The sequence below is a fragment of the Bubalus kerabau genome, chromosome 10 (genome assembly GCF_029407905.1).
Source record: "Bubalus kerabau isolate K-KA32 ecotype Philippines breed swamp buffalo chromosome 10, PCC_UOA_SB_1v2, whole genome shotgun sequence".
NCBI lineage: Eukaryota > Metazoa > Chordata > Mammalia > Artiodactyla > Bovidae > Bubalus > Bubalus kerabau.
Genome location: NC_073633.1, coordinates 104,211,399 through 104,236,319, shown reverse-complemented (window position 1 = coordinate 104,236,319; position 24,921 = coordinate 104,211,399). Strand labels below are relative to the sequence as shown.

General features: G+C 40.2%; 1 long non-coding RNA gene across 1 annotated transcript in view; it reads left to right on the top strand.

The window, feature by feature from the left end:
- The window catches only part of LOC129621891 (uncharacterized), a 53,213-nt gene extending 32,804 nt beyond the window's left edge, over nucleotides 1-20,409 (top strand). Inside the window, exons 4-5 of the long non-coding RNA XR_008699804.1 lie at nucleotides 17,079-17,269; nucleotides 19,861-20,409. This is a non-coding gene — a long non-coding RNA (uncharacterized LOC129621891). The remainder of the gene's footprint in view (nucleotides 1-17,078; nucleotides 17,270-19,860) is intronic.
- Nucleotides 20,410-24,921: the final 4,512 nt, after the last annotated feature.

The window sequence follows — 24,921 nt, the reverse complement described above, 5'->3', positions numbered from 1 at the left end:
CAAACTAGCAATTCGGATCCCAGGGGCCTGGGTACCACCCTTTGAGAATCAATTTCTACATGTTTATATGTCTAGAACATATTTAAAAATTAATTAATTTATTTTTGGCTGTGTTGGGTCTAAGCTGTGGCATGGCATGCCAGCCCCATGGCATGTGGGATCTTATTTCCCCTACAAAAGATCAAAACCAAGTCCCCCGCATTGGAAGGTGGATCCTTAACCACAGGACGACCAAGGAAGTTTTTCCCTTTCTAGAGCTTTAAAACTGCTTAACCCCAGTTCTGTTTTTTCAGATGTACTCTCTCTCCTGGTCTTTCGTTTTTCCTGTTCTCCCATAAGGTGGGGAACATCAAACCTTGTTGATCTGAATATACTGTGTGAAAAAATCCCGTGTGTTTGCCTTCCAGTCATGGTTGTGAAAAGCCATTTCTATCATTTCTGTTCCCCAGTTTAAGAACCCAGCCCCCTGACACTGACCTGTCACCCCTGTCAGAGACCATGTGTCCAGCAGGTCACTGCATGACTGTTGCTGTTGGATCCGGGTATTGGTCGCTCCCTGTAATTCACAGTATGGTCTTCCTTTTAGCTTCCCTTCAGGTAAACTGTGTGACTAAATTGGAGAGACATGCACGGAGTGATGAGAGAGAAGCGTGTTGATCAAGCCGCCTGTTCCCTGGAGCCATAGAGCTGGTGGCTCCCGGTTCTCTAGGGCTGTCTTTCTTTTCTGACAGCCTTCTGGCTGCACAGCACAATGTTTATCTTACAGAATTACTCCTACTTGTGTCAAAACAAATAAGCAACAAGGAAGGATCTAGCACAGAAAAAAATGAGGGAACAGATCCCAACCAGAGCAAACACGGGAAGCTATATTTCTGATCACATTTCTAGAGACAGTCTTTGGAAGCATCGAGAGATACTTGATATTAACGGAGGCAGTGTGTGGCCTCTTTTTGGTTCTGTTCTTTGCTCCTTTAGCACACTCTCCAGTTGCAAGCATGTTCACTGTTTTCCTTATTATTTTTTCTTTTGCAAAACCAGTGTCTGAATATAATCCTATAATTCAGTCAAAAATTCCAGGTGGCAGCTAGTGGTAAATAATCTTCCTCCCAATACAACAGATGCAAGAGACCCAGGTTTGATTCCTGGGTTGGGAAGATCCCCTGGAAGAAGAAATGGCAACCCACTCCAGTATTCTTGCCATGAACAGAGGAGCCTGGCAGGCTACAGTCCATGGTGTTACAGAGTCAGACATGACTAAACACTTGTCAGTAGCAATTCAGTCATTCATCCATTCTTGAATTTTCCTGAGTGCCCTCTGTATGCCAGGCACTGTGTTCCTTGTTGAAAAAAATAGTAAATAAAGCAGACAAAAATGTTTCCAAATATGGATTTAACTAGACATAGACTATGTACTGGGTCCTCTGTTTAGTGTTTTAAAATGTATTTCCTTATGTTGTCAATGATCTAAGACGTAGATTCTAACATTACCTCCAATTCCCAGTTCAGGAAACTGAGGCTACAGGACTTGACTATGATCATGTAGCCAAATGGAAAGCTAGAGTGGGAGCAAGGTGATTTCAATCCATAGGACAAATTATGATCAACTGGATTCTAAAAGGGCTTCCCAGGTGGCTCAGTGGTAAAGAACCAGCCTGCAAATGCAGGAGACTTAAGAGATGCAGGTTTGATCCCTGAGTCTGGAAGATCCCCAGAGGAGGGCATGGCAACCCACTCCAGTATTCTTGCCTGGAGAATCCCATAGACAGAGGAGCCTGGCAGACTATAGTCCATAGGGTTGCACAGAATCGGACATGCCTGAAGCGACTTAGCACACACATATGCATGCAGATTCTTAAAAAATGAATTATAAATAATAGCTAAATAACCATCTCCTCCTAACTTATTTATTCTCTAACAGGTAGGAAATCCTCAAAGGAATGGATTTCAGCTGGTTAATTTTGAACACCAGCACCTGAAAAATTGGGTTTGGGGCAGAATAGAAAGGAGAGTGATGGATGAGAATTGCATACTGGAAACCGCTGAAAGGCCCATACCCAAGCCCATTGCGTTTAGCTGTATCTCAGTCCTTCACAGCTCTCACAGAGGCATCACCCACAGAACGCGCCTGGCCCCACCCTTCCCGTAGGACCAGAGTGACGACAAGTCCCATTCCTATCATTCTCCCATGAAGGAAAGCTGGAGGGGAACAGGTTTGGTGGGGGTGACCACTGTGTTGGGAACAGCATCAGGGAAACATCTGGGACTGTGACCGAAGCCTCAGAGGAAGGTCTAGATAGGAGATAAGCATGTGTGGATCAGGTGGTGAATAAGGCCCTGGAGTGCCCTTGGCGGTGCTGAGGATAAGGAGCACAGATGTCAGAGAGTCAGGGGATGTGTTTGCATCAGCTCTTCTCCACTTTGTGATGCGCTGTCAACTGTTTAAGAGCCTCTGCTCAAAATGCTTTGTAAATTATGCAGTGCTATACAAATGTTGTTTCGTTTTTAATGATGAATGATACAAAAGGCATGCTTGCATTGCATGATTGCGGGAGAATTTAATGGGGAGACTTAGTGAAGATAAAGTAGGTGACATGGGGCCGTTTCCCTAGTCGATGAACCTGGGGAGAGTGGGCTAGCCACGGTCCTCGGGGAGGGGCAGCTGTCCTGAGATATGGACCTTGGGCTGACATACTCCTCTCCTCAATTGTGTTCATAAAGCCCCCAGGAGGCTCACTGATAGTATAGTTTAGTGTTTTATTTATCTGCTTATTGAGCAAATGTTTATTGATCGCTGATGACTGCCCATTATTCCCTTAAATGTGTATTACAAAAAGTCCCATCCCTTCTTGTAGAAATTTATAACCTAGTGAAGAATAAATGTCCTGTTTTATTTAAGCAAGGCAGAGAGTGGCATGCCCTTCTGGGTGGGGAGGAAGGGAAGCGTGCTGGCGAGGGTGCCCCAGAGAGCCAGAGGAGGATGTGGGTTGGGGGAACATGGTGGGGGGCTCGGGGAAACTGTCAGAAGGCAATTTTCAGAAAGAGGAAACAGAGCAACCCAAATTTGCAAGGGGACAATGGCAGGAGCTGAAATTAGAGAGGGAGATGAGGGTTCAGGATTGTAGGGCTCTGCAGAAAATTTGGACTTTGTATTAGTTTTCCATCATCATGAAACAAGTCAGCACTGATTCAGCAGCTTACAAGAAAATCCATTGATTATTGCACCATATCTGTGTCAGAAATCAGCACAACGTATCTCAGCTGGATTTTCTGGCCCAGATCTTCTAAGACCAAGGTCAAAGTGCCCAATGGTGTGCTCTTATGAGAAGTCCTAAGGAAGAATGGGCTTCCACACTCATTCTGGTTGACCGCAGACTTTAGTTCCTTGCAGTTGGTGGAGTGAGGTCCCACTTCCTTCCTGGCTGTCAGCTGGAGGGAGCCCTTGGGTCCTAGAAGCGTCTCTCTGGTGTTCACGTCTGGGACCACATCTTTAGGACCACACACGTGCAATTTCTCTGACTTTCCCTTCTGCTCCATCTCTTTCTGCTTTGAGCCGGAGAATGTTCTAGGCTTTTTCAGAGCTCTTGTGAACAAATTGGGGGATTCTGGATAATGCAGGGTCATCTCCCTATTTTAAAATTCATAATCCTAATTACATCTGCAAAATCTCTTTGCCTCGTAATAGAGTCAGAGTTCACGGACTTGGTTATGGACATACCTGGAAGTCTTCTTCTGCCTGCTTCACATTTCATCCAAATTAAAGACCACTGAAAGTACTTACATAGGATAGTGATATATCACCTGAGTCACATTTTAAATTCATGGAGAAGATGATTCTTTCTTTACTATGAATTTAATGAAACCTGATGATTGATCAAATTAGGGTTTGTAGCCTCCATACTGTGACTCTGGGAGTGAGAATTCAGCAAAAAGCCCAAAGAACTGGGGATGGGAGGTGAAACCCTCTCTGGCCATTGTGAATTCATACCTGACCTGGGAAGTGATGGACATGGTCAGTGGTCATTAAGCTTTCACTTTCACCTTCTAAAATATTAGGTTGTTGGTGGTGGTTTAGTCGTTAAGTCATGTCCAACTTAGTATGAACTGTAGCCTGCCCTGCTCCTCTGTCCATGGGATTCTCCGGGCAAGAATACTGGAGTGGGTTGCCATTTCCTTCTCCAAAATATTAGGTTATTCATACTTAATGGTTTGAGTAAACACTTAAGCATTGAAATACATTTAGGATAAAATTCCCACTGAAGATGGTAATGGAAATATGGATCAAATGAGAAATAGCTAAGATATATATTTTTGGATATTTATGTATTTATTTGGCTCTGCTGGGTCTTCATTGTAGCATATGGGATCTTTTTAGTTTCAGCATTCAGAGTCTAATTTTCTGATCAGGGACAGAATCCGAGCCCCCCTGTATTTGGAGCATGGAGTCTTAACCCCTAGACTACCAAGGACATCCCTAAGATATAAAATTAAATATTAAGCTAAAGCTTGTTCATTTATTTTTAAATAGATCACTTCATGTCTATAGTAATTATGGTTAGCTTCCAATGGATATATTTTAGAAGTTACTTAAAAAAAAATTACTCTGATGGTACTTTTTTTAAACAATAATCTTTATTTTTACAAACCAGTGCAAAATTAGACAGTTCCCCAAAGAGTGACTTGGAGCTAGAAAATCCATCCTGAGTGTGAAAGTGTTAGTGTTATCTGCTAAGTTATGTCTGACTCTTTGTGACCCTATGGACTGGAGACTGCCAGGCTCCTCTGTCCATGGGATTTCCCAGGTGGGAATACTGGAGTGGGTTGTCATTCCCTTCTCCAATTGACCATATTTTCTAAATGTTTCAAAAACATCTACATAATGGAGCAGGCAAGCTAGTATGGACACGAAAAACGGTTTTTAACAATGTGCAGTTAAAATGGATTACTTCCATTTTTACAAAAACACATGACTCTGTGAACTCTGCTTGTGCCTTCCCCCTGCACAGGGCCTTGGAAGGGCCCCAGGCCAGCAAAGTTCCTGGAAGCTTAAGGTTCAGTAGCTTCAAGGTTAATCCACATCTGTTTTTATTCAAATAAATGCACATATTTATTTTAGAGTTCAATATGTCTCATCGATGATTTGTGCTTTATTCTCAAAAGATTTTCCTCAAGAGAAATGCATTCATTCACCATAGTGATTTTGGTGGGCTTTGTTTTTGTCCTGAGAGGCAAAGGAGATTGCCTAATTAAAGCGGCTAAATAACGGTTGTCATTGCACCCACAATCTCACTCTACTATGCCTTCATCTCAGTTCAGAATATTCTGAGTCCAAAATGCCCATCTGAAAAGGAGTTTTGCCTCCAACAGTAATGTTACAGGTAGAGAATTACTAAGGACATTTTGTTATGTCTTGCTTTTGTTTTTTAAGTTCAATTTTTTTATTGGAGTAGAGTTGCTTTACAATGTTTCATTAGTTTCTGCTGTGAATCAGGTATCCATATACATATATCCACTCTTTTTAAGCTTTTCTTCCCATTTAAGTCACCACAGAGCATCAAGCAGAGTTCCCTGTGCTGTACAGTAGGCCCTCATTCCTTATCTATCTTATACACAACAGTGTACACATGTCAAGCAGAGTTCCCTGTGCTGTGCAGTAGGCCCTCATTCCTTATCTATCTCATATACGGCAGTGTACACATGTCAAGCAGAGCTCCCTGTGCTGTGCAGTAGGCCCTCCTTCCTTATCTGTCTCATACAGGACAGTGCACGCATGTCAAGCAGAGCTCCCTGTGCTGTGCAGTAGGCCCTCCTTCCTTATCTGTCTCATACACCACAGTGCACACATGTCAAGCAGAGCTCCCTGTGCTGTGCAGTAGGCCCTCCTTCCTGATCTGTCTCATACACCACAGTGCACACATGTCAAGCAGAGCTCCCTGTGCTGTGCAGTAGGCCCTCCTTCCTGATCTGTCTCATACACCACAGTGCACACATGTCAAGCAGAGCTCCCTGTGCTGTGCAGTAGGCCCTCCTTCCTGATCTGTCTCATACACCACAGTGCACACATGTCAGCAGAGCTCCCCCTGCTGTGCAGTAGGCCCTCCTTCCTGATCTGTCTCATACACCACAGTGCACACATGTGAAGCCCATCTGTCAGTTTGCCCCAATCTTTCTCCCCTTCAATAAATTCACTGAGCTTATTTACAAAGCAGAAATGTAACGTCTTGATCTGTCATTAAAATGAACTTTCACTTCGTTTGCTCCTTTTGGGGAAACGTGGCACTTTCTTCCTTCCTTCTTTCCTTCTCCTACTCTTCCTTCTGTCTTTCTTTTCTTTTTCTTTTCTCTCCTTCCCTTTCAAGAAAGAAGTAGGCTCTTCCGAGGCTTTCTCAGGATGGCCTTTAGGAAAGTCCATGAAAATCTGGAAAATGAAATTTGAGAACTTAGCGAACACTTGAACACTTTGGCGAATCTTTGCCTGCCCTATTTCCAAAGCATTTTGCTCTAGACCAGGGATTGGATAAGCTTTTTAAATTTTATTTTTATTAAGAGCCAGAGAGTACATATTTTAGACTTTGTGAACCAAAGTTTCTGTTGCAACCACTCAATTGTAATTCAAAAGCAGTCATAGACAGTTTGTAAATGAAAAGTCATGGGTGTGTTTCATAAAACATTTTTACCAAAAAAAAAAAAAAAAAAGAAAGAAGGAAAAAAAACAATAGGCTGGATTTAACTGTTGAATTCTAGTTTACGGACTGACCACAACGATAGACTGCTAACAGGTCTGATGACAAGTGGAATCATAGACAAATATTTCCAGAGAAATCAGTGCAAGTTAGAACTAGCACTAATGTTTGTTACACAGACAGCCTAGAGCCCATTAGTCAGCGATTTCCAAAATAAACATTCCCAAATAAAAGAGCCTGCAATGTCCCCTGGGAGATAAGAAAGGATATGATATTAGATAGAAATTGCATCATGTTCTGATGCTCTTCAAAAGGCTTTGTGCCAGAATCCACGTTAATAGGGCTCAATTAGATGAAATATATTTAAACAGAATTTGGCAAAGGTAGTAAAAGTTGTGTAAAGTTCCAAGTCAGACTAAAAGTAGCACAGATCAGTGATCTTCACTCAACAGCTTTTGCTGAGGTCACACCTCAGGATCTTGTCAACATCCACTTCAGCTTGCACATGGTTTCATCACTGCCATCCCAGACACCTACTTAATGCCTAGGGTCAGGCAAAGGTCATTTATAAGGAAGACCTGGAGGGAATCCCCATCCACCAACTGGGGTTATGTTATTGTAACAGAAATGACGAACTACAATTGGGTCACAGCTCCATAAAAGGCCTGCTATCTATAGGAAGCTGAAATGGGAAAATTCTTTAAAAAAAAATTATTTATTTTAGTTGGAGGCTAATTACTTTACAATATTGTGGTGGTTTTTGCCATACATTGACATGAATCAGCCATGGGTATACATGAGTCCCCCTTCCTGAACCCCCCTCCCAACTCCCTCCCCATCCCACCCCTCAGGGTCATCCCAGTGCACCGGCCCTGAGCACCTGGTCTCATGCATCGAACCTGGACTGGCGATCTATTTCACATATGATAATATACATGTTTCAATGCTATTCTCTCAAATCATCCCACTCTTGCCTTCTCCCACAGAGTCCAAAAGTCTGTTCTTTACATCTGTGTCTCTTTTGCTGTCTTGCATATAGGGTCATTGTTACCATCTTTATATGTGTTACCATCTTTATATGCATTAATATACTGTATTGGTGTTTTTCTTTCTGACTTACTTCACTCTGTATAATAGGCTCCGGTTTCATCCACCTCATTAGAACTGATTCAAATGTATTCTTTTTAATGGCTGAGTAGTACTCCATTGTATATATTTACCACAGCTTTCTTTTTTTTTTTTTCTGTATCAATAAATTTATTCCAAGTAAGAATTGTGCATTCACACCAGGCATATTATTTCCCCACAAAAGCCAGTATCATCATTAAAATATTTAACACTAAATATACCATAAAACTCACAGGTATGTGAAAAACTTCTCAAGATATCTATTTCAAGTCATTAAATTATTCAATATTTGTAATCCATGCATAAACATATCACCCATAATTATTGATATGCTTATTATATATATTTAAAACATCTTTTGGGAAATTTTATTTCACAGCTTTCTTATACATTCATCTGCTGATGGACATCTAGGTTGCTTCCATGTCCTGGCTATTGTAAATAGCCCTGTGATGAACACTAGGGTACACATGACTCTTTCAATTCTGGTTTCCTTGGTGTGTATGCTCAGCAGTGGTATTGCTGGGTCATATGGCAGTTCTATTTCCAGTTTTTAAAGAAATCTCCACACCTTTCTCCATAGTGGCTGTACTAGTTTGCATTCCCACCAACAATGTAAGAGTGTTCCTTTTTCTCCACACCCTCTCCAGCATTTATTGTTTGTAGACTTTTTGATAGCAGCCATTCTGACTGGCGTGAGATGGTACCTCACTGTGGTTTTGATTTGCATTTCTCTGATAATGAGTGATGTTGAGCATCTTTTCATGTGTTTGTTAGCCATCTGTATGTTTTCTTTGGAGAAACGTCTGGTTAGTTCTTTGGCTCATTTTTTTAATTGGGTCGTTTAAATTCTAAGCACAAAAGACGAGCTGCTGCTGCTGCTAAGTTGAGTCAGTCGTGTCCGACTCTGTGCGACCCCATAGATGGCAGCCCACCAGGCTCCCCGTCCCTGGGATTCTCCAGGCAAGAACACTGGAGTGAATTGCCATTTGCTTCTCCAATGCATGAAAGTGAAAAGTGAAAGGGAAGCTGCTCAGTCGTGTCCAACTCCTAGTGACCCTATGGACTGCAGCCTACCAGGCTCCTCTGCCCATGGGATTTTCTAGGCAAGAGTACTGGAGTGGGGTGCCATTGTCTTCTCCCCAAAAGATGAGAGCTGATAAAAATAACAGCAGAACCATGACAGAGATGACTGTGACCCAAAAAGATCTTTAAACATTGATTGGAATTGTGCCAGATTTCCCATCACAGCTGGGCCTGGGGAAAGTCATCTGAAATCTGCTGATCAGCCTGGTAGGTTACCCAAATCAGGGCTTTCATCCAACTTCAAGACAAGGAAGCTGAGCTGCAGATAAGCTCAGACTCTTGGGGTGATGACCAAGAGTCATCACCCAAAATACTCTATATGGTTGGCAAAAGAACGAGTATTGATTAAACCTTGATGTATTTCTTAGCCATATATCCAAATGGGAAAATTATAATCTATTATTACAAATTTTCCCCCATCACACCTTGGGGTTTTTAATGGTTAAAAGACATGACTAATTCTCTCCAAGATATGTATCTACACTAGCATTTTGGTAATATTGAGTTCCACTGGAGCAGGCTTAACAAGAAAGAGAAAAAAAAGAGAGGCTATGCATTATTTTTTCTGTTTTGCAGCTTGTCTGTACAAATATTTGTTTTTGTTGCTCATTAGCTCAGTCATGTCCAACTCTTTGCTACCCCATGGACTGCAGCACACCAGGCCTCCTGTCCTTCACTTGGAGCTTGCTCAAACTCATGTCCATTGAGTTGGTGATGCTTTCCAACAATCTCATCCTCTGTCATCCCCTTCTTCTACTTCAGTCTTTCCCAGAAACAGGGTCTTTTCTAATGATTTGGCTCTTTGCATCAGGGGGCCAAATTATTGGAGCTTCAGCTGTAGCATCAGTCCTTCCAATGAATATTCAGGACTGATTTCCTTTAGGATTGACTGGTTTCAGTCCAAGGGACTCTCAAGAGTCTTCTCCCAACACCACAGTTCAAAAGCATCAATTCTTTAGCACTCAGCTTTCCTTATGGTCCAACTCTCACATCCATATGTGACTACTGAAAAAACCGTAGCTTTGACTAGATGGACCTTGTTGGCAAAGTAATGTCTCTGCTTTTTAATATGCTATCTAGGTAGGTCATCAGAGAAGGTGATGTCACCTCACTCCAGTACTCTAGCCTGGAAAATCCCATGGACGGAGGAGCCTGGTAGGCTGCAGTCCATGGGGTTGCAAAGAGTCGGACACAACTGAGTGACTTAACTTTCACTTTTCACTTTCATGCATTGGAGAAGGAAATGGCAACCCACTCCAGTGTTCTTGCCTGGAGAATCCCAGGGACGGGGAGCCTGGTGGGCTCCTGTCTATGGGGTCTCACAGAGTCGGACACAACCATTGTGACTTAGAAGCAGCAGCAGGTTGGTCATAACTTTCCTTCCAGGGAGCAAATGTCTTTTAATTTCATGGCTGCAATCACCATCTGCAGTGATTTTGGAGCCCAAGAAAACAAAGCCTGTCACTGTTTCCATTGTTTCCCCATCTATTTGCCATGAAGTGATGGGACCAGATGGATGATCTTAGTTTTTTGAATGTTGAGTTTTAGGCCAGCTTTTTCATTCTCCTCTTTCACCTTATTCAAGAGGCTCTTTAGTTCTTCTTCACTTTCTGCCAACAGGGTGGTGTTATCTGCATATCTGAGGTTATTTATATTTCTCCCAGCAATCTTGATTCCAGCTTGTGCTTCATCCAGCCCAGAATTTTGCATGATGTACTCTGCATATAAGTTATATAAGCAGCGTGACAATATACAAGCTTTACATACTCCTTTCCCAATTTGGAACCGTCCATGGTTCCAGGCCTGTTCTAACTGTTGCTTCTTGATCTGAATATAGATTTCTCAGGAGGCAGGTCAGGTGGTCTGGTGTTCCCATCCCTTGAAGAATTTCCCACAGTTTGTTGTGATACACACAGTCAAAGGCTTTAGCGTAGTCAATGAAGCAGATGTAGATGTCTTTCTGGAATTCTCTTGTTTTTCCTATGATTCAACAGATGTTGGCAATTTGATTTCTGGGTTCCTCTGCCTTTTCTAAATCCAGCTTGAATATCTGGAAGTTCTTGCTTCACATACTATTGAAGCTTAGCTTGGAGAATTTTGGGTATTACCTTGCTAGCATGTGAAATGAATGTAATTGTGTGGTAGTTTGAGCATTCTTTGGCATTGCCTTTCTTTGGGATTGGAATGAAAACTGACCTTTTCCAGTCCTGTGGCCACTGTTGAGCTTTCCAAATTTGCTGGCATATTGAGTGCAGCACTTTCACAACATTGTCTTTTAGGATTTGAAAGAGCTCAACTGGAATTCCATCACCTCCTCAAGCTTTGTTTGTAGCGATGCTTCCCAAGGCCCCCTTGACTTCACATTCCAGGATGTCTGGCTCAGGGTGAGTGATCACACCACTGTGATTATCTGGGTCATGAAGATCTTTTTTGTATAGCTCTTCTTTGAATTCTTTCTACCCCTTCTTGATATTTTCTGCTTCTGTTAGGTCCCTACCATTTCTGTCCTTCATTGTGCCCTTCTTTGCATTAAATGTTCCCTTGGTATCTGTGGGTTAATAAATCCTATGAACCGCATTAAAGAATGTACCCAACTATATCTGGTTTCTAAAAATATAAACCTTCTGGTTCAACTGGAAGTTTATTCTCTATTAATAAATCTAAACTGTTAATAATCACTGATGAACCAAATCCTGAGGCTCTATCCAGATCTGGGAAGTAGGCAATATTCATTGAGCACTTATGATGTGACTTGCACCATCCTAAGCTTAATAGTAATAACTGATTTAATGCTTACATCAACTTTATAGGTGGTTACCACAATTTAGGCTCAGAGGGAGTTATGTGATTTGCTAAAGATCACACAGCTGGACAGGACTGCAGAGTCTAGATTGAAACCCTGCAAGTTAGCTCCAAAGTATGCTGTCATGGCGTTTTCCCACTTGGAATATTCTATTTTAAAATTGATACCTCTAGACTCAGAATCTCTGGACAGTATGTTGTTAAAAACCCTTGCTTGGATCACAGACCCTTCCATTTATTTAGAAATTTATTAGAAAGGCAACACTCATTAGTTGGTTTCTTTGTGTCATCATCAAAAAAGAGAAAAAAAGCCTGCCTCCTCCATATTTCTATTAAAGTAGCTGAAAAGATGAACCTTTGTTGGCAAAGTAATGTCTCTGCTTTTTAATGTGCTGTCTAGGTTGGTAATAACTTTCCTTCCAAGGAGTAAGCCATCTTTTAATTTTATGGCTGCAGTCACCATCTGCAGTGATTTTTGGAGCCCCAAAAAGGACCATCTAGTCAAAGCTGTGGTTTTTCCAGTAGTCTATGGATGTGAGAGTTGGACTATAAAGAAAGCTGAGCACCGAAGAATTGATGCTTTTGAACTGTGGTGTTGGAGAAGCCTCTTGAGAGTCACTTGGACTGCAAGGAGATCCAACCAGTCCATCCTAAAGGAGATCAGTCCTGTTCTTTGGAAGGACTGATGCTGGAGCTGAAGCTCCAATACTTTGGCCACCTGATGTGAAAAGCCAACTCATTGGAAAAGATCCCAATTCTGGGAAAGATTGAGGGCAGGAGGAGAAGGGGACGACAGAGGATGAAATGGTTGGATGGCATCACTGACTCAATGGACATGAGTTTGGGTAAACTTTGGGAGTTGGTGATGGACAGGGAGGCCTGGTGTCCTGCCGTCCATGGGGTCGCAAAGAGTCAAACATTACTGAGCGACTGAACTGAGCCAAATAGACGTCTAAAAGGTAGAAAGAGGAAGAAATGAATGTGCAGTGGGCCGAGAAGAGGAAGATAAAGACAGATGGGTGGGGAGGGGGCTCTAATCTGCGTGCGTGCTAGCATGACATCTCCCAGCAGTTGTCCTTTTCCAATCAGAAGGGGTTTCACAGCTGAGGCACCACCTCTGCTAGCCCCAGCTCATTGCCTTTTGAGACCTTGTCTTTTGTTATCCTTAATCTACATCAAATAGTCCCTCAGCTCCCATAAACGGGCACAGGACCAAAATTCAGAGCCGCTTCCTAATACAGCTGCTGCTGCTACTGCTAAGTCACTTCAGTCGTGTCCCACTCTGTGGGACCCCATAGATGGCAGCCCACCAGGCTTCCCCGTCCCTGGGATTCTCCAGGCAAGAACACTGGAGTGGGTTGCCATTTCCTTCTCCAATGCATGAAAGTGAAAAGTGAAAGTGAAGTCGCTCAGTCGTGTCCGACCCTCAGCGACCCCATGGACTGCAGCCCACCAGGCTCCTCCGTCCATGGGATTTTCCAGGCAGGAGTACCGGAGTCGGGTGCCATTGCCTTCTCCACCTAATACAGCTACTTTCTGTTAAAAGGCTTGAAGTTACATAACACACGTTTACTCTACAATAAGTTTTACAAATATATTTAACTTTTAACAAGGTTCTAGAACAGTCATAAAGTTGTTCACAACAGTGATGGAGAAACAGCATCTCTGGGAACAGATAAAAGCTGATTTTCCTCCCACATAATCTGGGGTAAACCGACCAGCGCGCTGTCATCTGCGGCGCGTGCCCTCCTCAAGCAAGGTGCAGGGGGTTTCACCTTTATCCACACACAATGTGCTGGCAAACGTCAACAAAAGCTTTTGCAATATGCAAGCTATTTCACTCTTTTTTGCCGGACTATTTCATAGGCTCAAGTGAGGAACGTGGAAGGTTATGAGGTTTGAGACCAGGTTTGAGATGAACAAACCCAGATTAGAACAGCGACTCTCAGCACCCAGATGCGATCCTGACCGTGGCAGAATTAGAAAATGGAAGACAGTTGTGTGTGTGTGTGTGTGTGTGTGTGTGTTAATGTTAAGTATTGGACTAGTCCAGACTCCTTTTCTATATAAAACCTAAATCAAACTCTTAACCCCAGAAGATCAAACTGTACTTGAAACTACTCCAGAGACACTCTCGCCTTCTAGGTGTCAGCTGGGGCACCTTGTCATCTTTTAACGCACCGAGCTTTGTGAAATTATGTGAACATTTTATTGGGTTTTAAATTTGACTTTTTTTTTTTTAATAAGAAAGTGCTAATTCTCATTTTTGAAAATGAGAACTGGTCTCAAGCAATGTAACTGAGACACAGGTGAAAGTATAGGTGGGCTGAAATGGTGACTCTGACTTTACTTGGACACACACCGGACTTAAGGTGTGTGGCGGTAAGATAAATTTGGAGGAAAAAGACAAGTAAATACTGTGTATTAGTGGCAGATAAACATCATGGTTATATCTACAAAATGAGTCATGTTTGCATTGCAGGTTCATATTCTCTTGGAATAAATTTATTTTCTTCCTATAACTTCCATTTCTATTATCTGACAAGTTCTAGAATACTATTATAGTGTTAAAATACAGGAATTTCTGTACTTACAGTCACAATCATAGCAAAAAGTTTAGTAGTAGTAGCAGTTCTAGTGTTAGAGGTAGTTAAAAGCAATACAATAGCGATAAAAGAAAATAATCTTATTGTATTATATAAAATGTGATGATGCACAAGTCGTTTTGTTTGTATTAAGCTCTAGACAAATATTATTTTCTGCATTGCGGTACAGTCTATATTTTGCAGTAAATGCTCAATCATGCATTGATTAAACAGGGATATCTTATTGACATGCTTGGTAACTTGGTTCTAATTCATAATTTTCCATTACTAATTAGGAAATAAAGCTCTTCAGTCCAAGGTCAGACCCATGAAGAGATGAATGTCAAATATAACCCAGTGACAGTTAATGATTGTTTTTTATTTGAATCTAAAGTTTTCTGGCCTGACATATAGTCATCTTCCATACCATTTCCACTTGCCTTGTAGCTGGATGTTTAGAATGTTTATCCTATGACCTTTGAAGTCCTTTGTGCTTGAAGCTCTGAACTATGATGAGGAAGTGGTAAACACTGCAGGACCGAAGGGGAGTGAGCCTTATTTCTTGGACTGAAAGGAGGTGACTCAGTGGGTAAAGTATCTACCTGCAATGCAGGAGACACAAGAGATGTGAGTCCGATCCCTGGGTCAGAAAGATACCCTGGAGGAGGAAATGGTAACCCACTCCACCCTTCTTCCCTGGAGAATCCCGTGGACAGAGGAGCCTGACAGGCTACAGTCCACAGGGTTGCAAAGACTTGGACACAAATGAAGCTACAGAGCACGCCCGAGGACTATCTGGAGTTGTACCCTGGCTTATTGTTGCTGAGAATTCTGCTGCAATGAGACAGGTAACTGTTAGGAAGGAAAGATGGCCAAATCTGGAGTGGCAGAGACCTGCCTGCGGAAGTCCCTTCCTCTCTGTCACACGTACTGTGCTCTCCCTGGAGCCCCTTTCCATCTAATATTGCTTTTGTTCTCTTCAAATGTATAATCAAAGGAGTTGATATGAGATTCCTTTGAAGATGAGAATATAAAGATAAATATATAAAAATTTCAGGTCTATCATCCCATCTACATCTGAGATAACATCTGGTTCTAAGTCAAGGTTTTCTTCCAGTCATATTCTTAGGTGGATACTCTAAAAGGCCACTCGTAAGCCAAATGTATGTTCGCCAAGCCAGTCCACTGAGTTTATATTGCCTGCTGAATGGCGTTATTTCATGCAGTTGAATAGACTGGATTTGTTTGTCCTGTCTTTGCTTTGTTGTTAGAACATATTTTATTTCAAACTTGAGCTGGGTCAACATAGTGCTGATATATCTCAACTGGAGTTCCTTTCATATAAACCTGTGGGATGGACAGGAGAGAAATGAAAAAGTGGGTCAAGAAAGCCATAAAAGTGTAGCCAAAATCAAAGATTTGTCTCAATTTGGTATTTAAGTTGTCATACCTCCTTCTGAGGGATGATGAAGACTTGATCTTGTGTCTTGGCAAGAGTATTGGGCTTTGTAATACATTTTATTGAGTAAATCTCCAAGTGTGTTAGTTGCCCGGTTGTGTCTGACTCTCTGCAACCCCATGGACTGTTGGCTGCCCGGCTCCTCTGTCCGTGGAATTCTCTAGGCAAGAATACTGGAGTGGGTAACCATTTCCTTCTCCAGGGGATCTTCCTGACCCAGGGATCGAATCTAGGTCTCCTGTTTTGCAGGCAGATTCTCTACCATCTGAGTCACCAGGGTTCAGATAGTAATTCTATAAAATTCATTGATATGACACCTAAGACAATGACTTGCCCTCTCATTTCTTACTCATCTCACCTAGCTTATTATTTTTTTTTTTGCTCTGAATAAACAAGAATACACAGATTTTAGTGAATTAAGGAACATAATCAAGACATTGGAAATAAATTATGATTTAAACCAACCAAATCTTTCAGCTAAGCTAGAACCAAATGGCTTGCGGTGTCTCCAGGAAGTGGGAGGTTCAATGAACTGTGAGGAGACGTGACGCTTACTGTAGTTTGTCCACTTGTTTCTCAATTAATTGAGATTGGCTTAAGTCGAAGTGTGTTTTTCAAAAAGTTAGGAATCATGGTCCATATCCTCATAGAATGACTTGTATAATTCATATGAATTTCTTACAGGATGAACCAATGTCAAAAATTTTAATTCATTAATGAGAGAACCAGAAGAATGGCAAATCTGGAGAGCATTTGAAGAGCAGGGGTTTATGTAGTCAGGAAAGGCATGCTAAAATAGTTGGTCCATTTAGGGACAAAACTTGTGTAAGTCTTGGACTGCATAGTATTTGGAGTTATTTTCTCTTTAGGACTGGTGTTACTTGAGTGTCTACAGGATGGAAAGTGATGGAGTCTAGGCCTCAATCAATAGTAAATTGCAAATTAAATAAAGGCAAAATTCCTGGAGAATTAGATATTTCTTGAAAGTGCCTATTAAACAATGATGAAGTATGACATTAAAAGAATATGCAATCATTTTTTTTTTCCTAATTCAAATTTGGGATGTTTTAGCAGTTTTTCTGGTGATCATAAATAAATAATGGATCTTGAAAGATTATTCTTATGAAAATGCTGATCTCATTTTGCTTTTGATGGATTAATTTTCAGAGGTGCATCAAAAAGTGTTAATTAACCATGTAAGCCTCTTTGCCACTCAGCAAATCCAGAGGCTCAAAGGGTTGCATAAGTACCACGGCCAGATAATTAACTTCTGATTGAAAAATGTATGAAGAATCTCAGATTGCATTTTCAATGACATCTATTATTTTTGATTACCAGGTGGTGCAGTGGTCAAGAATCTGCTTGCCAATGCAGGCGATGCAGGGATGCAAGTTCAATCCCTGTGTCAGGGAGATTCCCCGGAGTAGGAAATGGCAAACTTCTCCAGTATTCTTGCCTGGAAAATTCCACGAACAGAGGAGCCTGGCAGGCTGCCTTTCATAGGATCTCAAAGAGTTGGATGAGACTGAGTATGTGTAGATGCATGATTATTCTTGAAACTTTTTCTTTTAAAAAATTGCTTCTGCTTAATCTCCTATACCATGGTTTGGAAAGCAAATCCAAACCTGAAACATTCATATTTACAGGTTGCGTCTGAAGTTCCTATAAATTTGGGAAAATCTCTGTTCAAAGTCTGCCAAATCTGATTAGGTTCTGCCTATATGAGACCCCGAGTATATGAGACCCTGTAAAACACAAAACAGGTATTGTCCCAGATTCCTGGGAAGCCTTTGTGGCAACAGTTCTACATGTGAAGTACAATCCCTAAGGCCTTAATGGTGGGATTGTCATGTCTAATCACAATGAGATTTATTCTCAACTATGTTATTACAACTACAGCCTTGATTGTAAAATCAATTTATCCAATTATGTCATGGACATAAGGAAGTCAAAGTCTGGCAAATAACTGCACTTCCAAGAAAAGTAGTGAGACTCAGAATAGTTTTTGTGCGTATGCGTGTCTGTTCACTTGGGTTTAAATTTAAGTGTCAGGGACAAGATACCATTTACAAATTAAGGAATAAAGAGATATTCAAAAGAAGAGAAAGAGCTTCTTTTATCATTGGAAAAATAGAAGTTAAAACTAATACAAAAACATTCCCAAATGACTACGATTAGATTTCTTTTCCTTGCTTATTCTCTGCTGTGTGAGTTACATTTTGACCTTTTGAATTTAGAGTCAATAGTTGGCTTTCATGAAAGTTGTCTACTTCTGAATGAAAATGGCTCCTGGAAATCCTCTCTCAATTCAGAGTTAACTTGGAAAATCTCAGACTTGGCAACTGATGCCTGTTCAAGCTTCCAGGCTTGGTTCCTTGAGTTTATTTCTTGAAATATCATTAGTTTAAAGCACCTGATCGAGTCCTTTTTACTGAGGCTCTGAGACTATCCTTTTTTGTTAAAAGTTCAATTTCCAGTCTATAGCTTATAACAAACTTTTAAGTATCTGCTGATGAAGTGCTCATGGTTAATTTATTATGATAACCAATGACATCAAGTAGTAAGAATCTGATCAGTATTTCTCCTGAAGGTAAAAACATATCAAAGTTGGCAAGACAAAGGATGAATCTGTGAAATACTTGTAATTACTATTCCTACCTACATAAAATTAAATCTGATATAAGTGAAACTTCTTTGATTGGAGAAAACCTTTCCATGTAGCTCTTATGATAATTTTTGGAGTAATAAAACCTACAGATATATCAATCAAACCAAGTTACTTTTGCCATCTCTCTTTGTATAGAATGAAAGAAGAAATTTGTGTGTGTATCCACCGAAATCTAGTTTTACGTGTAAGATACTTAATACACATAGTTGTTGACTAAAAAATATAGTCATAACCTGAAAGTAGTTATTTTATTTGGTGAGAATGTTTAGGACTCTGAGCCCAGGAGCCCAGCATCTCAGTAGCTCTGAGAAGACTGCTCCAAGGAGGCAGGGGGAAGTCAGGCTATTTACCTCTGCAACAAAGGGAGCAGGCAGTCTGAATATCAAAGATCAGGTATCAAGTTAATGAATTTAGCATTCTGTGTGTGGGTGGATGCAAGCCTCTGGGCTCAGTGAATTCATTCCTTTCATAAACACCTCAGCTATCTGCGACCAACCTGTTTCCTTTTTCACCTTGCTTCTTGCATCCCTCTAACTCCTTAGCAATGACCTGGGGGTGGAGGCACGCACCACTGGATCAGTTTGGGGGCCCTCATTCACATTGGAGGCCAGAAATCGCTGATGGCTGTAACATTTCTCGTTTATTGATATGGCAGGAGATATTTTCATTTCACACAGTTAATAAATAAAGTCTGATCTTAAAGAGGCAAAATCAACAGAGTTATCAAAAAATATTTGGTCTCTTGATTAAGATCGGTTCTTGAGTCCTGATAATGTTGGCTTGATTACTAGTTCATCAAAGTAATGGTGCAATATTTTAAATAAACATAGAATATAAAACAACTACAAGGAAACATCTCTTTCAGGAGTGAAGAACTTTTCTGGTTCTTTGTTTTTTTCAGATCATAGAAATAAAATTTGACCATAACACAGAAAATGATTCTAATGAGAGAGAGAATCTGCTACCTGGGTAAATTATAAAGAAAGTAATTCTACTTTAGCAAAATTTAGTATTTACTCTATCTTAGAGACTATTAAATGCCACAAGATTATGTTATTTTATCACTGAGAAAATATTCTAGTCTGCATTAATATAATATTTGGCAATAAAAGATTAATAAGCTATAAATAATTTAAAAAAATAAGCCAACTTTGTAAGATTTTGATGTATTTCATTCCTTTGTTCATGATCATTTGCAATTATTAGAAACCAAGATGAATAATATTCACTACACTCAAATCTTCTGAAAACGGCTGTAAATTTACTCATTTATCCTTTATGATAATATCATGTTGGGAGAATCTGATAAACTACTCTATTTCTTCAAAAACAAAAATATACTCCACGTACTGTATACACAGTTGTAATAGTGACAATGTCTCAATATTCTATCTTATACTCATTATCCATATATCCAAATATTATCCATTAATTAACTTATTTTAACAATAGATTAGAAGCTGAGTAGACGCTGAAGCTGAATAGATGCTGAGGCTGAAATAGATGCTGAAGCTGAAATAGATGCTGAAGCTAAAATAGATGCTGAAGCTGAAACTCCAATACTTGGGCCACCTGATGAGAAGAACTGACTCATTTGAAAAGACCCTCATGCTGGGAAAGTTTGAGGGCAGGAGGAGAGAGGGATGACAGAGGATGAGATGTTTGGATGGCATCACTGACTCCAAGGACATGAGTTTGAGTAAGCTCTAGGAGTCGGTGATGGACAGAAGGGCATGGCCTGCTGCAGTCTACAGGGTCGCAAAGAGTCAGACACGACTGAGCAACTGAACTCAACTGAACTGAACAATAGATTAAGAGTTTAAATTAACTATGGATTATGAGAATCATAATCAGAAAATGCTTTAGAACACAAATATATGTAATGTAATGTAAACATGTTTGTCAAGACTAGAATTAAGTGCATAATTTTATATATTTTTAATTTTAAATATGTAGTGGAAATATTACTAATTTATCTGAGCAATAAATAAATAGGAGAACTTTGAGACATTCATATTTATAGTCTTAAAATAAACCCAATCTTATAAAATTGTAAAATTTTGTGGAAAACAAAATTGTATTATTTACCATACTGATAAGAGAAATAACACAGATAGCTGTTTATAAACCAATGTTACAAACTACTCCAGAGATTCATCTTGCTTAGGTGAACTTAAATTCTTTTGAAAGACACTCTGTTTTTGTAAGAAGGATTTTTTTTTCTTAAATGTATGGCACATTTAAAGTATTATAACTTCAGTTTCCTTATTTTCTTGGCATTCTGGGAGTATGAGATTCACACAAACATCTATTCAGACCTCCCTTATTTTGGGAGAATTTATAATTTAATTTATTAATGCTCTTTAGAAGTTAAGAAACACTTCCCATTTACATGAGGAATTTTTATGGAATTGTGGAATCTTTCTCAATTTCAGACACACAGAAAGCATGCAGCTCCCATTGAACGAGGTGAGCAGGAGCCCAGAGGTAACTGTAGAAACGCAAATCCATCAATTCAGATCTCAAAGAGCAGCTCTGTGTTCTGGTGAGCATGACATACTTTTAAAAGTATTTCTCTCAGTTCACAGATAAACAAATAAACAAATGAAAGTGACTAATAACCTGAGTTAGGTGTGGACAGACCAGCAAAACAGACCAAGAATCAGAAAAAAAACCCAATAGAATTAGAAATGGGAGGAGAGAAGTGACTACTAGCCAAAAAAAAAAAAAAAAAAGTACAACAAAAATCATGTTAGAATCAACAAAAATAAAACCCTAGTGTCACCTGGGATTCACTCCTGCAAGCAAGGAGGTGTCTCCCTATGTTTATACAACCCAAGAGGTTCATTTCTCAGAAAATGCCCTTTGATTGGCCTTGGCATTTGAGTCTGCTTGGGCATTTCAGTGGGATGTCCTCTAAAACTGTCAGTGTGCAATTTTCAAAAAACTAAAAACCTGAATCTCATATAACTATTGAATAAAAGTATGAGTAAACCAGAACAAGAAAACTGGTTCACAAAAGCTTTGAGAATCGGGGTATAAGTGAGTCAGCGAGGACAAGCATACTGAACGTGCTGGCTCAGTGCAGGGTGTGCGTGCGCGCGTGCGCTGATGCTTTGGTTGTTTCTACTCTGTGTGACCCTATGGACTGTAACTCACCAGGCTCCTCTGTCCATGGGGTTATCCAGGCAAGAATACTGGAATTGGTTGTCATGCCATCCTTCCAGGGATCTTCCTGACCCAGGGATTGAACCTGGGTCTCATATCTCCTGCAGGGGCGGACTGTTTTATTTTTTCCCACTAGCACCGCCTCATGGGAAGCCCCAAAGCTTGTTAACGTCCTGTACAGTCCACAGGGTCGCAAAGAGTTGGACATGACTGAAGCAACTTAGCATGCACGCATGCATGCAGGCACGGCAATAAAACTATATTATTAGGGATTATTTTTTATATGTGACGAAATTATTTGCATCTCAACAGACAAAAATCTATAATTGAGCATTCATTTGCAAACTCTAGACCCTACTCAATAGTAAATAGCAAATCAGAAAAGCAAATCCCTTAGACGCATAAATAATCCTTGAGTGTGCTCTTACAGCATATTCCAGCACTATATTAAGAAGCATGCAATCATCCTTTTACCTATTTCCAAGATTTGGATACTTTTTCTTACTACTGAACAACTAACAGGAAATCAGTTTGAGCAAAATTTTTCTAGGTAAGACTAATCTTTTGATTGTTGAGACTAGGAATTTAGGGTTGCCACAGACTTAATATTTTACTTATTGTCAGTAGTCCATGTTGTCAAGAAAATGGACATTTGTATTGTACACTTTATAAAATTGGATTGAAGACCTGGGATTGGGGATAATTTTACCTTCAACAGTATCTTATCTTTTTTTTAATTTTATTTTTTAATATAAATTTATTTATTTTAATTGGAGTATCTTATCTTTTTACAGCAAGAACTCCAGAGAGTGATTGGAACTTAGCCAGGGCAAATAACCTTGGCTTCAGTTTTCCTTTTGCCATAGAATCTGTTTCTAATTAACCCCCTCTGGAATTTTCATGCCGACTTAAATTCTGTGCTAAAATACTCATTACTTTTCTGTAATAAAGCTGGCCAAAGTGCATTTAGTTACAGAAAATAAAGCTACTGCTACACAGATACTTTTAATAGAGATGTAATAGAATAGTAATTTCTTCAGAAACAACTTGAAAAGATCTTGTTGGAAACCTTGTTAAACCTCACACTCATACCCTCAGGCACCAGCGTACATGCACGTTCACCCACACACGCCAACTCAGATTCCTTTTAAAAGCTATGATGGCTATTTTTGTTTTGTTAGTTGTCTACAGCTTGCTCCCCCCAGAGTCTCCAGTGAACATCTGTCATTTGTTTAATTGGTTGCGATGTTAGCCAACTGCTGGGAGTTTACTCTCCATTTCATTTTGATCTCTTTCAACTCCTGCCCTGGTTTGACATGTTATACAGAAATGTCAACTATTCCCCAGCAAAGTCCCTAAAACACCTGCAAACTCTTTGAGCTTGATTGCATGGCAGCTGATGTTGATTGCCATGGGAGCCCTGCTACTTTTTTTTCTCAGAGTTTCTAACTAACGTGTAGAAATTAGAGAAGAGCAAGACCAACTAAGGCACTCAACTGCCTCCCATTGTTCCCATGAATACATTGCTCCTGGGTCACACAGTTTAAAAGGTGAAATGTTGAGATTTGTGAGACAGGTTGCATATCCAGTACAAAAGATTTCCAAGGGACATTTTCTTTCTCATAATGTTGCATGCCTTTAAAATATAAGATGGTTTTACGTCTCACTGAAAGTTTGAAAGAAGGGTGAATTAGAAGACTTGAGACCAACCTGAAGATCTTTAGAAACTATAGAGGGAAGACTTCCAGATGAAGAGTTGCATACTCAAATGACTTTACTTTTTCATCTTCCTTCCTAGGAGGGGCCTTCCTCCTGGGGTCACATGGCATGGTTAATGCGGGAGTGCATGATTCTTTTGACAAAGTCATGACATTGGTCATTTTTCTGTTTGACTCTTCCATTGATTTTACTGTGATGTTTTTCAGATTAGTGAAACCTCTGTTATGAATTATGAAATGTGTTGAGGATGCCTTCAAACGGCTGTGAATTATATTTGTGGCTTAATTTTTGTCTTGTCCATGGTGATCAGAGATTTTTGACTTCTTAAGAGGCTCAGCGTGGAAGCTTTTCTGAAAGCTCTGTGTGGAGGTCCTAAGCCATCCTGAAATAGAGGAAGAAACCAGAACAGAATGTTCACATAAAACTTGTAGGTTGGATAATAATCATCTTTAGCACTTATATAGCAGTTTTCGTTTCCCAAACACTTTACAAACAGCAAGTATATAAACCTTTCTACAACTCCATTAAATAGATTAATAAGCATTATTATCTTCGCATTCTGTTGGGGAGAGGAAAAAGAAAATCTTTGCTGGTATATCAAGCAGGAGATTATTTCAGAATAATGATTCCAACTCCTGTGTCTGAAAGCCAGTCTCCAGCTCTACCTGTTCCAATTTTCTTTTCAAGGGAACTGATTAATCGGTGCTCGTGTTCGCCATTGTGAAAGTTCAGTCAATGCCACCTCTCTCTGGTGGTGTAAGTTCAAAGAGTTACTAGGAGATGAGTGCCTGGGAAGGTTCCATTAGAGTTCCAACTTAATAAAGAAAAAATGAAAAAGAAAAATCTGAAATCTGTAGAGGAAGTGAACTGCCAGGTCTCTTTCAGTTAGCAAGTTCTCCTGGTTAGCAGTAATGATGCTTCGCAGCCACGTAATTAAACCCTCGCCAAGGCCTGGTGGAAGACTGCATACTGCGTGTATTTGGCAAGCTTCCGAGATGGAAACTTTCAAAAGCTAGGAGTGTATTTATTTCTTTTCTTATTATTTCCTCAGGAGCATAGAGAGTCCCTACCTACCTGTTCCAGCCTCAGGGAAGATTTTTAACATATGTATCGTTTGCTCCATTTTCTGCTGTACACTTGTTTTTTGGGGAAAAAAAGAACCCCCCCCCCCAAAAAAAAACCTGCCTCTTTCTATTCAAAAGAGTCATGTGGACATAAGTTCTTCAACTGAAGTACAATTGGTTTGCAAATGTTGGCATGGCACAAATAAACTGTTTTGTGCCATCATTTATTCTTCAATGGCTTTGTTCTTAAAAACTTCAAGGTGCCAAATCAGTTCTCATTTATGTTCTTACATTTCAGCTGAAAGCCTTCCTAAGATGCAAAGGGTGGTGATTGAGAGTGCAAATTCTAGTACCAGATTGCTTCACAAGTTCTTCAATCTCTCAAGACTCAGTGTCTCAACAGTGAAATGGGAACATTGATAATACCTGCCTAAGTTGGTTATTATGGGAATTCATGATGTGATGTGTTTAAAGTGGGGATACAGTGCTGGGTCCATGGAATGGCTCAATAGATATTAGGGGCCATCTTCACCATCATTGTCACCGTCGGACAATATTATAA